This window comes from Malus sylvestris, chromosome 17, assembly GCF_916048215.2.
Source record: "Malus sylvestris chromosome 17, drMalSylv7.2, whole genome shotgun sequence".
Lineage (NCBI taxonomy): Eukaryota > Viridiplantae > Streptophyta > Magnoliopsida > Rosales > Rosaceae > Malus > Malus sylvestris.
The window spans coordinates 13562220-13574955 of record NC_062276.1 but is presented as its reverse complement, the minus strand read 5'-3'; positions in this window follow the sequence as shown (position 1 = coordinate 13574955).

Genomic DNA, 12736 nt, shown 5'->3' with positions numbered 1-12736 from the left:
CTATTTATAATAAACTAACCCTAATCTCTAACAAAACCTAATTCTAACGGGCTAAGCCCAAAATACCAAACATTAAAATAAACTAAATAATAATATTTTCCAACACCCCCCGTCAAACTCATGGTGGTTCACAACATGGGTTTGCCAAAGTAGATGTGGATGCAAAACTCCAAATTCCAATGCCAATGCCGTTGCCGATGCCAATTTCCGAACAAACAAACAAAAAAAAAAATCCAACCAAATTTTTTATTTTTTATTTGCCTTTGCCCGCATGAACCTAAACCTCAAACAATTTTTTCAAAAACTTTTTCCTCTTTTTTCTCTTGTTTTTTTCCTTTTCTTTGCTTTGCTTTTCCTTTCCTTTTTTTTTACATGGGGTGTTCTCCTGATCACGTAAAACAATGCAGCAATTCCATTCCAAATTGCAGACCGAGTTGGTGCGGATACAGTGCGACTGCTGAAGGGTGCAGAAAACGGGTAGGGTGCTGATGAGACGGTGCGGTGCATATGCAGGTGGTGTCGATGCTGGTGGGAGATGCAGATTCAACGTGCGTATTCAGACGGCGATAGACAAATGAATATCAAACAAGCAGATTAAATTTCGAAGGATCAAACCTGCTCTGATACCAAGTTGAATATCAGAGTGCGCAACGAATAAACGAACAAACTAAATATAAACTTTATTAAATTGAATTGCTAAGAAGGCTACATAAACTGAAGAGGCTACATCTTGACTGACTTGTATTCTAATGAATAACAAAGCAACCTATTTATAATAAACTAACCCTAATCTCTAACAAAACCTAATTCTAACGGGCTAAGCCCAAAATACCAAACATTAAAATAAACTAAATAATAATATTTTCCAACAGTATTTACATTCTTCAATATTGTTATTTTTTTTTTCTTAAAAAGGGGACAATTGGTGGAAAGTCACGTTCAACATTGTTACATTAGTTTCACTATTACCCGTAATTTGGAGAAATTTGCAAAATTATGAGGCCAAACGTTGATGCAATTGAAAATATACAATGGAAAAATAATTTTGTGAAAACTACTTTAACCCAAAAGTTCATGCCTTAAATTTTTTGGTAAATTACACAGAACTACCTCAACTATTGAGTTATTAACAGTTTCATACCTTATCTTTAAAAAATTTCAATGTCATACCTCATCTACGAATTTGTTACAATTTCATACCTTCTGTCAGTTGTCTGTCAATTCCTCCGTTAAAATGCTGACGTGACTTGAGATGAAACCCATTTTCTATTAAAAAATTAATTAAATATTAAAAAATTATAAAAAATATATCCAAAAAATCCCAAACCCAAATCCCCTTCCCCTGGAGACCCCCATTCCCTTCCCATCTTCCCCGTCGATCCCCCCCCTCGCGCCCCTCAAAACCTTCCTTCTAAGCCCAAAACCCCTCCCCCACCTCCCTTGCAACCCCCCATCTTCTCCCTCCTGAGCCTCATAACCACTTCCCTCTCCCCAACTCTCTTCACCTCCCCTCCCATTCAAAACTTTAAAGGAAAAAAAAAACAACAAATCTGAACCCAGATTGTCCAGATTGTCGCACCCCACCCAACCCTTCCTTCCCATCAAAGTCGGACCACCTCAACTGGTTTTTTTTTTTTTTTTAAGTTTTGAATGGGAGGGGAGGTGAAGAGAATGGAGGAAAATGAGGTGGTTGGGAGGCTCGGGAGGGAGACGAGGGGTAGGGAAGGTTGCAGGGGAGGTGGGGGAAGGGTTCTGGACTTGGAATGAAGGTTTTGGGAGGGGGGACCGACGGGGAAGATGGGAAGGGAACAGGGGGTTTCGGGGAGAAGGGGGTCTGGGTTTGGGATTTTTGGGTTTTATTTTTATTTTTATTTTTTAATAGAAAATGGGTCCCGCCTCAAACCACGTCAGCATTTTAACGTAGGAATTGACAGACAACTGACAGAATGTATGAAATTGTAACAAATTCATAGATGAGGTATGACATTGAAACTTTTTAAAGATGTGGTATGAAACTATTAATGACCCAATAGTTGAGGTAGTTTTGTGTAATTTACCCTAAATTTTTTGATATATTTAAAGTTTTGAAACCTGTGTGTATTATAATCTTAACTCATCACTCCACTTTACTTAACCACTTAGACTAATTTCAAAACCTATAAACGATATTATATTTTGAACACATTTGAATTGTAAGATGTATTCAAACTCAGATGCGTATATAGCAATATGTGCTCTAAGAAGTAATGTGGATACATCCAAGTTTTGTATATTTGGGCCTTACTAATAGTAATCATGTTTATTTCAGAAAATTATAATTACTACGATGTCGTTTTAATTTGGTTGTAATGCTAACAATCTTCATCAATTTACAAATAATACTTTGTGGAACTTCATATGTGTTTTGTATTGGTACTTATGCTTACAAAAATGATTAAAAAATAAAAACTGTTGTAAACATTGTATTTAATTTTGATTGTGTAACTCTTATATTAGATTTGATACTAGTTATTCTTCCCTATTAGGACTTGTATTTCTTAGAGGAGAAGGATTACACCCTCCCTTATTACTACTAGCCTTCATGCACACGCTCACGCTCGTGCATAAGGTATCTTTTGAATCACGGCGTGCTACGCGTGACTTATACGTTTTAAATGTATTTATATGCGTAAATTAACAAAAGGAAAGTCAAATATTTGAAGTAAATGAATAATTTTAGATCATGCTAGAAAAAAACCCCTCATAAACCAATTAAAGCAGCTGAATTCACATAATAAAATCGGTTTCGATAGAATTTACATTAAGAATAGAGAAAATAATATTTAATAAACAACTTATTGAATCATATTATTGTTAGCCTATTGTGAGACACTAATTATAAAAATAAAAAATAAATAAAATTGTACCAAAAAATAAATTATTAAAAAAAGTACTATTAAAATGATGAAAATGCCCCTACCTTATTTGATGCATTATTTTGGAATGCCTTTGAAGTTTTTTTGTCCAAATATTTTGTTGAAGCTTGGTGACACCAAAATCACTGTTCACTTTTTGTGTTGGCTTTATATATAAAAGATAAATAAAGGCACTGCGTAGAAGAGTAACACATCTTCTACACAACCCTATAAACACATCTCTCGCCCTACTCTCTATGTTGCCGTGCCTCCCTCTCTCCTTGTCAGATTAAAATAAGCCACAACAAGTTATCAGCACGCTTTTACCGTTGCACTTAGGAATCTGACGAAGAAGTTTTCTGCATCAAACCAGTTCATCAATATCATCACACAATCAAGTTCTTCCAAAACAACGATTTTTATCTCTATATTTTTGCAGCCTTGATAGCATGAACATTCACCATAACGCATGACCCAACTTTACGTTTTTCGAATTTTAGATTCTACATAAATTATGTATGCATTATATCCATAATTGTTGAATTATGTGAATTGATATTGCCATGAATTGCATAATACTCATGCATTAAATTATATGTTGAATATGCATGAAATCTCAATTAATTATAATATGGAATTAAGTAAAAAAAAAATTAAAATCAAGGTTTTTCAAGAAACCTATCATGTCACCACCATGTCGCGAGCCGTTGGCTACTAGTCATGCTGTTTTGAGCCACCAGCACCAGGCCTGCATCACGTGTGGCTGCGCCGAGCCGCAAGACCAAACCGGAGCCACGAGCTCTAGGTTCAAACCTAGAAACTTCGACACCTTCCATGGCGTCCCCACTATAACAGGTTGGCCTGCAGCCAATCCTTGCCCACGGATCACCGTCCCAACTAGGGGTGGGTTCAGTTCAAATCGGTTCGGTTTTTTGCCAAAACCGAAACCAAACCGAAACTTCGGTTCGGTTCATTTTTTTTTCTGTTTTTTTCGGTTCAGTTTTTTTTCCGTTCGGTTTTTTCCGGTTTGGTTTCAATTTTTTTTTCAAAAAATGAAAGACATTGAAATTTAAAATTTTAACATCTCCAACACAATCATAACATAAACATTCTAACTAGAATCAAAGACAATGAAAATAAACATTGAAAGTTGAACTAAAATCATCAATCAAGTCTTCCAAAGTCCAAACTAACAACCTCACAACACAAAAATCGTACAAATGACTTAGAAAAGTTAAATTGTATGTTGTTCAAAGATCAGGGTTGTTTGCTTGTAACTACATGTTGACAACTTGATTAGTAAAAGTAATGTGTGAGTCGATTTATTTAGTGTGTGTTGGATTCTTTTCCATCACAAATTACGCAAGTAATCTACTCGAAATAAATGTTTATGGATTCTGTTACATGTTATATGAGAGTAGATTTGGAAAAGAAAGCTGGGCAGAAATAGACAGTGCTATGGAGATGGATGTAGGTACTTCAGGAGGAAGTTTGGTTCCGGAACCTTATATGGGGGAGAAATAATAGGTTAGGGTTTAGAGTTTTTATATGCATTTTTTTAATATTAGAGCTTAAAGTTTGGCGACACATTAGGTTTAGCACATTTTAACTTACAAATTGGGTTTAGAAAATAATACCCAAAACAAATAATTAAATAAAAAAAATTAATTTAATTAATTCGGTTCGGTTCGGTTCGGTTCAATTTCTAGATCACTAAAACTGAACCGAACCAAAAGAATTCGGTTCGGTTTGGTTTTTTCAATTTGGTTCTGTTTTTCGTTCGGTTCGATTTTTTCGGTTTCGATTCGGTTTGGTTTTCGGTTTTTTTCTATTTTCGATTTTTTGAACCTACCCCTAGTCCCAACGCCCTGCAGCTTGTCCCCGACGTCGCTTGAACGAGAATATGTCGAATCTCATCAGATTTTTTGAAATTCCGATTTTAATTTCTAGGGTTTTGGTTAAAACGTTGAGATTTCTCTATCTTTGTTCATATTTGTGATCCCTGTTGATTTACGAACTCGCCCCCGAGGTTTTTGTCCCAAAACATGGTCGCCTAAAGCTGTGATGGCGGTCATCTTCCCCGACGAATAAACCAGTAGCGACTAGGATGTTTTTTGGACAGCTATGGCCCCTTGGGCCAACCCATAACCTCGGCCCAACAATGCAAACCTAAAAAAAAAAAAAAAGAGTTTTTTTCTCTCATTATTGGCTCGCCTACAGTTATCCACTGGATTGGCTTAACCCAATGTGACACCAACCTATACAACAATGGTGTCCCTGTGCACGGAACCACACCAGATCTTAGCTCGCAACTGGTAACTCGGTGCACCTGCCCCTGATCGTAGCCTTCCATGGCTGTGGTGTTCTTATATGTCGTGATGCTTATGTTTACGTCCCTCGGGTATACGTATGCTGCGAAGCATCGGATCACACCTCCGTATAAGGTCTGCAACCCTCACCTGCTCCTCGCCACACCAGATTAGAGCTCATTTTTGGGCCTCTATTCTTAGGCTTGCTACCATACCCATCCCAGCCCAATTCTTGGCCTTGGGCCACACGGCCATAATTACTCAGCCCACCCGTGAGCTTTGATCCATTGTTTTTAGGCCCCGAGTTTAATTGCCTATTTTTTTTAGACAACTTGAGTTTTATAATTTTTCACCCACACTTTAAGTTTTGGCCCGAAGTCCAAATAATTAATTAAATTACAATTCTAGACCTGAAGATCTATTTGTATATTTTCTTGTTACATATTTCTGTATATATATATTTGTATTTGTTTGCAGGAACATATGAACCTAAAGTTCACAATTCCTTCAAAACCCGAAGTTTCTAGAAACATGTCTTGTTTGAAAACCTGAAGTTTTCCTTAAAAACATCACCCATGAAAAACCAGAAGCTTTTTTATGTAACTTTAAATCAATATATGTCTATTAGAACCTAAATGTTCTACTCCTATATGAATGGATTGATTTTTTCTCCATTACACTAACCACATTCTTGTCCATTTGTTTTATGATAGGGACATGTCGAATTTGCATAAACTTGACTTCACTGCTTTTAAGGCCTCTGGAAGAAACTACCTTTAGTGGGTCCAAGATGTGAAGCTTCACCTCACCGCAAAAGAATTTGTGTCCCGCAATTGAAGATGAGACGGACAACCTGATTGGCGAAGTTGAGAAAGCCATTACAGTGATCTTCATCCGAAGACATATTCATAATGCACTGCAAACCGAGTACATTGCTGAGGAAGATCCACGAGCACTTTAAGTCGCTTTAGCTGATCACTTCGATCACCAAAATGATATCTTCTTGCCTAAAGCAAGACATGACTGGCAACATCTGCGCTTGCAAGACTTTAAGTCTGTGAATGAATATAATTATGAAGTTTGTTGAATTTGATCACTTTTCAAGTTCTGTAACGAGAACTTGACCAAAGATGATCTCCTGGAGAAGACCTATTCGACATTCTTTGCCACCAATATTGTTATGTAGTAACAACATAGGGCTTAGAAGTTCACTAAGTTTTCATATTTAATCTATGTTTTACTTATCGCTGAAAAGCAGAACAAACCAACGCCCAAAACGCCAACATAAGCATAGGGGCGGCTAGCAGCCACCCTGTAAAGGTCAATAGAGCCAAGGCCCATCTAAGAGAGGAAATCGAGCCCAGAAGTGTCCCAACTTCGCTCCTAAGGTCCAAACTTAAAAAACAAGGGCAAAGTACCTGACACCATGGATGCAGACATGTGCTACTGCTGTGGTTCAAATGACCATTGGTCCCATGTTTTCTGTGCTCTTCCGAAAAGTGTAGCTAAATATCATTCTTGTCGTAAGAAGTTTGAATCAAACTTTGTGCAAGTAGATGAACCGGAGAGTACTAACATAGATGTTTCTGACTTTTAAGTGGCCATTACCCTTATAGAAGATTAGAATCTTAGACATGAACAATTTTTAGTTGAATTTTAGAACCCTAGGGGCCGAATTCCACCTAGTGGTCGAACCCCTATTGTTTTTTATAGGAGCATATATATGCGACTTAGTTAGCATTTTTCTTGCATTTACTTAGTTAGTTTATGCTTGTTAGAGTGATTTAAGCTATATTCGTGTGTTTGTAGGTCTAATTGGCAAAGTTGGCAAGAAAGTTCATTTTGAAGCATTTTATAGCACTTTTGGGCTGAATTGGATTGCATGCATGTGGAGCACAAGGAATGGACGTTTTTGAAGATCAGGTGAAGCTAGGAACGTGCTAAAGAGATGGAGAAATCAATTCAAGGCTTGAAAGATGAATAATTAGTTGCAAGGGCACCTAAATCCCTTCTAGAAGGCCTATTCCTTCACTTAAACACATGCCGCACCACCCTTTCTAGAAGCCCTAGAAAGGTGGTGCCTAAAACCCTTCTAGAAGGTCAGAAATCAGCCACAACACACTCTTTCTAGAAGCCCTAAAATCTGCATAAACCTTAGTTCTTTTCCCCCTTGGATTGAGGCCCAAGCCTTTGCCAAAAATCCTAAGCCTTTTCCTATCAGAATTTGTCAAAACCCTAGGCTATAAATATGTGTTTTTAGCCATAATTTCGCACCACCACCCCCTATATAATTCTACACCCCTTTCAGCTACAAAAACACCACCCACCACACCGTAATTCGTTCTACACCACCACCCATTCAGAAATTCATATTTTTCCGCAGAGGAGAGAAGACAAGTCCTTGCCGTAGAGGAGTGTGCTGTACGCCTACCTGCATCCTTTGGAGTTTCTATAGTTCTTTCTTCCCTTGTTTTGTTTCCATGTTTATTTCAGATTGCTTTTCAATTGTTATGAACATTTGTAATTAATTTTCTTATTAGTTAGAGGTGAATTCGAAGCCATGGACATATGTTTGATATGAATTGATTACCTTCAGTTTTTGTTTCGTAAAACATGAATGTGATTTACTTATCTATTTGATTGAGAACTTATTCTTGTTTGTTGATTAAGGGTGCACACTTAGTTTACATACATGAATATGATGCTAAATTATAAGGGACTTTCACCTAATTGTTAGGAACTTATAATTAAAAGTAGTGAAGATTGCTAGTCACAATCGTGTTAAGTAGATTCTTGGTTGGAGTATCATGCAGTTCATAGTTACAATAGCCTTGTCAATGCTTATGATTTCCATGAAACTTAATGATATTTGATTGTATCTCTATCATGTTGTTCATATAGGGAACTTGAGAAGAATAATTTGGTTGCCGATGCGCATTCCATTCAATTCAATGAACTTAGTAAAATTTGAAAGTTAATTTGTGATTTTCACGATTAATTTGGGGCAATGTCATTCATGGTTTAAAGAAACAATACTGGAAATCAATTTATGTTGCATATGTTTCATGTGTGGAGAAGAATCCTCTAGCTAGCTTTTCACCATTCAATTCACCTAATTTCGTGCCTAGTTTGATTTATTTTTGCAATTTGTTCAATTTAATTAATTTCGTTCAATTCAATCCACCCTTTACTTAGGTGTGTTAGATTAGTTAGAAAAGTGTTCAAATATGTCCAATTTAGTGTTTTGAGTCTTAGTAGTCTGAAATTCGTCCAATTAACTCCCTAGAGTCAGTTTTGAGTCAATTTCACTTAGTTGTGCTGTTTTGAGTAATTAGAGTCAGTTTTAAATCTTAATTGTCTAGTTTTGTGTTTTTGAGTCTAGTTTAGTGTTTTAGAGTTTAATTGTGTAGATTAGCAACCCTTCTAATCTCCAGCCTAGAACAATCCCTACTTACATATAATACAATCATAGGGTTTTAATTTGAGTGTTAGAATATTTCAAATCATTTTTTGTTTAAGTTTGAACAATTTTCCTTTATGTTTGGATCATTTGTTGGTGATTTGTTTTTGAATATTAAGTTTTTTTTTAATCACCATCCTTGAATACTTAAATTATTTTGAATGAATATTTCTTTTTTTTTTTAGAACTTTTATGTATGTGACCGATTCAAATTAATTTTTATTTCTAGGGATGACTAGTGGGAAAGTTAGTTGTCTGGCAAATAGTGCAACCATGCACACAGTTTTGCGTGAACGCATCCATTTCACTAACTTCATACCTAAGAATGCACCTTTGACTACCCTTTTAGGCTCATCCAACCTGATTGAAAGATAAGGCAAGGCATATATAATGTTGTCCAGTGGTACCATCTTGACCATTGATGAGGCACTTTATTCTCCATGTTATGGAGTTGTGGAGTTTCAAGGACATTCGAGATAATAATTACCACGCTAAAACCTATGTAGAAAACGAAGTTGAATTTTTGTTCATCACTTAGAACCTTAGACAAAGGATGAGAATCTATGTCGGATATGATTCTCTTTCAATTATTCGTTACTTAGAACCTTAGACAAATGATATTTTTACCACTCGTTTCACGGATTGTCACTTCTATGAGACAGTCTTCCCGTCGTTAGAGGGAGATAAGAACGTCACCGTTCTTGAATAACGACGTGAATTATCGTGGATAACTCCCACTTTATCTCATTTAGATCTCCGCACCACTCAATTTGAAACTGAAGTGCAACACATATTAGATCTTCAAAGCGTAGCTTAGAGCATGCCAGGTGCTTTCACGGATTTAACGTGAGTGAAAGATCACATATTCTAGCTGCAAATGTGCCTGCAAAGATGGATGTACCAAATGTATGACGGACTTCCCGCTGGAGGCCCGGGATGCCATTTTGACCGATCCATGTACATTAACGGCTAGCTAATCCTCTACCCCTACACAAAAGCATGGTAGAACTTTTGGTTTAAAGGATTCACACCCTTGGAAGAGGAAATCACAACATAGGCTGTTGAGCCTACCATGAATTCGACTATCACCTACTCATTCTATCCAACTCATAAAGAAATTCTAGATTACGGAAGCGTCATTGAAGAGACGAATCCACCTTCCGAGAATCAAGAGATTTTGGTCCATTATGCTAGCTTGGATGATATTTGGTGTAGAAATGAGATGATTATCAACGATTCATTAACATATGCAATAGCTACTGAGACATGTTGAGCGATGATATTGAACCATTTTCCATTAATGAAAGTCGACGTAGAAATAATTGGTCTAACTGGAAACAAGCAATCCAAGTCGAACTCGATTTACTTGCAAAATGTAAGGCGTTTAGACTCATAGCTTCTATTCTTCCACATGTGAAGCCCATTGGCTAAGTCGGTTTTTGTTCAGAAGCATAATGAGAAGAACGAAATTATGCATTACAAAGCTCAACTTGATGCACAAGGTTTCTCACAATGCCCAGGATTGACTATGACGAACTTATTCACCCGTTATGGATGTGATTACTTTTCACTACCTTATCAATTTGGTAGTCTTCGAAAAACTGAGTATGCAGCTGATGGATATAGTAACTGCATATATCTATGGGGATCTTGATATAGAAATTTATATGAAAGTTCCCAAATGACTTACATTGATTGGATCAAATATTTCCAAACCCTGGGACACGCTTTCAATTCGACTAAGGCGTTCACTCTACGGTTTGAAGCAATATGGAAGAATGTGGTATAACCATTTGAGTATTTGACTAGTCAGGGATATGTGAACAACAAATTATGCCCTTGTGTGTTCATTAAGAAGCCACATTCTGATTTTATGATTGTTACAGTTTATGTCGACGACATGAACCTCATCAGAACTCCTGAAGAGCTTGAGAGAACTGTTGCGCATTTGAAGTCAAAATTTGAGATGAAAGAACTAAGAAATACTCGATACTATCTCGGTCTTGAGATAGAGCACCGTTCGGATGAAATTTTAGTACATTAGTCGAACTATACCCAAAAAGTTGCGCTGGTTTAATAAGGATAAAGTGAAGCCTTCAAGTACTTTTATAGTTGTACGATCGCTAGACGCAAAACAAGATCTCTTTCATCCGAAGAAGGATGATGAAGAGATTTTGGATCCTAAAGTTCCTTATCTAAGTGCGATATATGCTTTATTGTACTTAGCTCAATGCACTAGACCTGACATCTCATTCGTAGTTAATCTTTTGGAAAGATACCACAATGCACTAACACGCAGACACTAGAATGGTGTTAGGTAATATAGATATGGGCTTGTTCTATCCCTACGGATCCTCGAGTGATGCCACACCCCTATCTCGAGTCGATTCTCGCCTTGTTGGTTATGCCAACGCATGTTACTTATTTGACCCGCACAAGGCGTGCTCTTAAACAGGTTACGTCTTTACCGTTGGAGGCACCACAATATCTTATAGGTCAACTAAATAGACCTTAGTTGCCACTTTGTCTAACCATGCTGAAATTCTCGCCTTAAAGGAAGCTACTCGGGAATGCTTCTGGTTGAGAACAATTGTGGGACATATTTAAAGCTTCTACGATCTTTACCCCGTCGTTGACGTCCCAACGATGATCTATGAAGATAATGTAGCATGCATCGAACAGCTTAAGAAGGGTTACATCAAATGAGACAACACTAGACACTTGCATCAAATTTCTTCTTATCATATCAACAGCAAGAGCATCAGAAGATTGAAGTCACGCAAATATGTTCACAAGTCAATTTGGCCGACCTCTTCACCAAATCACTACTGAAAGTGACGTTTCAGAAGCTTGTTCAAGAAATAGGTATGCATAAACTTTCTGAGTTGTAGCCTTGTTAGTTATTTTTGGAATTATGTCAAACTCAGAGGGAGTATCCTAAAGTATACTTACTTGATCTTAATGTACTCTTTTTCCCTACGATTATGAGCATTTTTCCCTTTGGGTTTTTGCTACCTAACGAGGTTTTGATGAGACACCCACCTTGGGTTGATCATATCCCTGATTACATCCTGTAGACGTTTCATTTGACTTTGCATCTCTCATGCATTTTTTCTTAGACTATGGGTTTTGTCCTTACTTGGGTTTTACCATAGCATTGAGTTTTTTTTTTTTGTGAGACTTAGTTCCATATGCAAGTTCATACTTTACTTTGAGACTAGCGTGTACCCAGAACCAGTTCGACGAGTCGACTTCCTCAACTCTACATGATGCCAAATCTACTTGAGTATTTACACACTCAAGGGGGAGTGTTATAAACATTGTATTTAAGTGTGATTGTGTAAATTTTAGATTAGATTTAATACTAGTTATTCTTTCCTATTAGGACTTGTATTCCTTGGAGGAGAAGGATTCTTCCCTCCCTTGTTACTATAAATAAAGGCACTGCGTAGGGAGAATAACGCATCCTCTACACAACCCTACAAACACATCTCTCTCCCTACTCTCTCTCCGCTGCCGTGCCTCCCTCTCTCCTTGTAGATTAAAATAAGCCATAACAAAAACCATGTTATCCGGTAGCTATAATTTTTGTTTTTAGTTAACAAAGTATTTTAGCCCTGTCCTTGTTTAAGGCTCTGACCTTAAATTTTCAAGAATTAAATATCATTATTTGAGTAATGTAAATTAAGTTATTTCAGTGTCTTATTAGCAAAGTATGCTGAAAGAATGAAAGAATCTGCACAAGCTTCTTATTGATAAGCTAAGTTAATAACCTAGATAAATTAACAGTGAATGAATTACGATCGTGAAGAAATAATATCTAAATAATTAAAACTAGAAATAATGTTAATGACTTATACAAATATTAAAGATGATATTCGAGATAATATCCGAGAGGTCCTAAATTGATAGAAATTTAACAAAACATAAAAGGTCAATTTGGCCAAACTAATTGCCACTGTATTAAGGTTGAGACATGCCGAGAATAACCAAAGAGAAACATCCAAGTTTTAAAATCATCTACACCCAAACTTGGAGGGTTGAGATGACACTCCAATGCCAAAAAAACTACA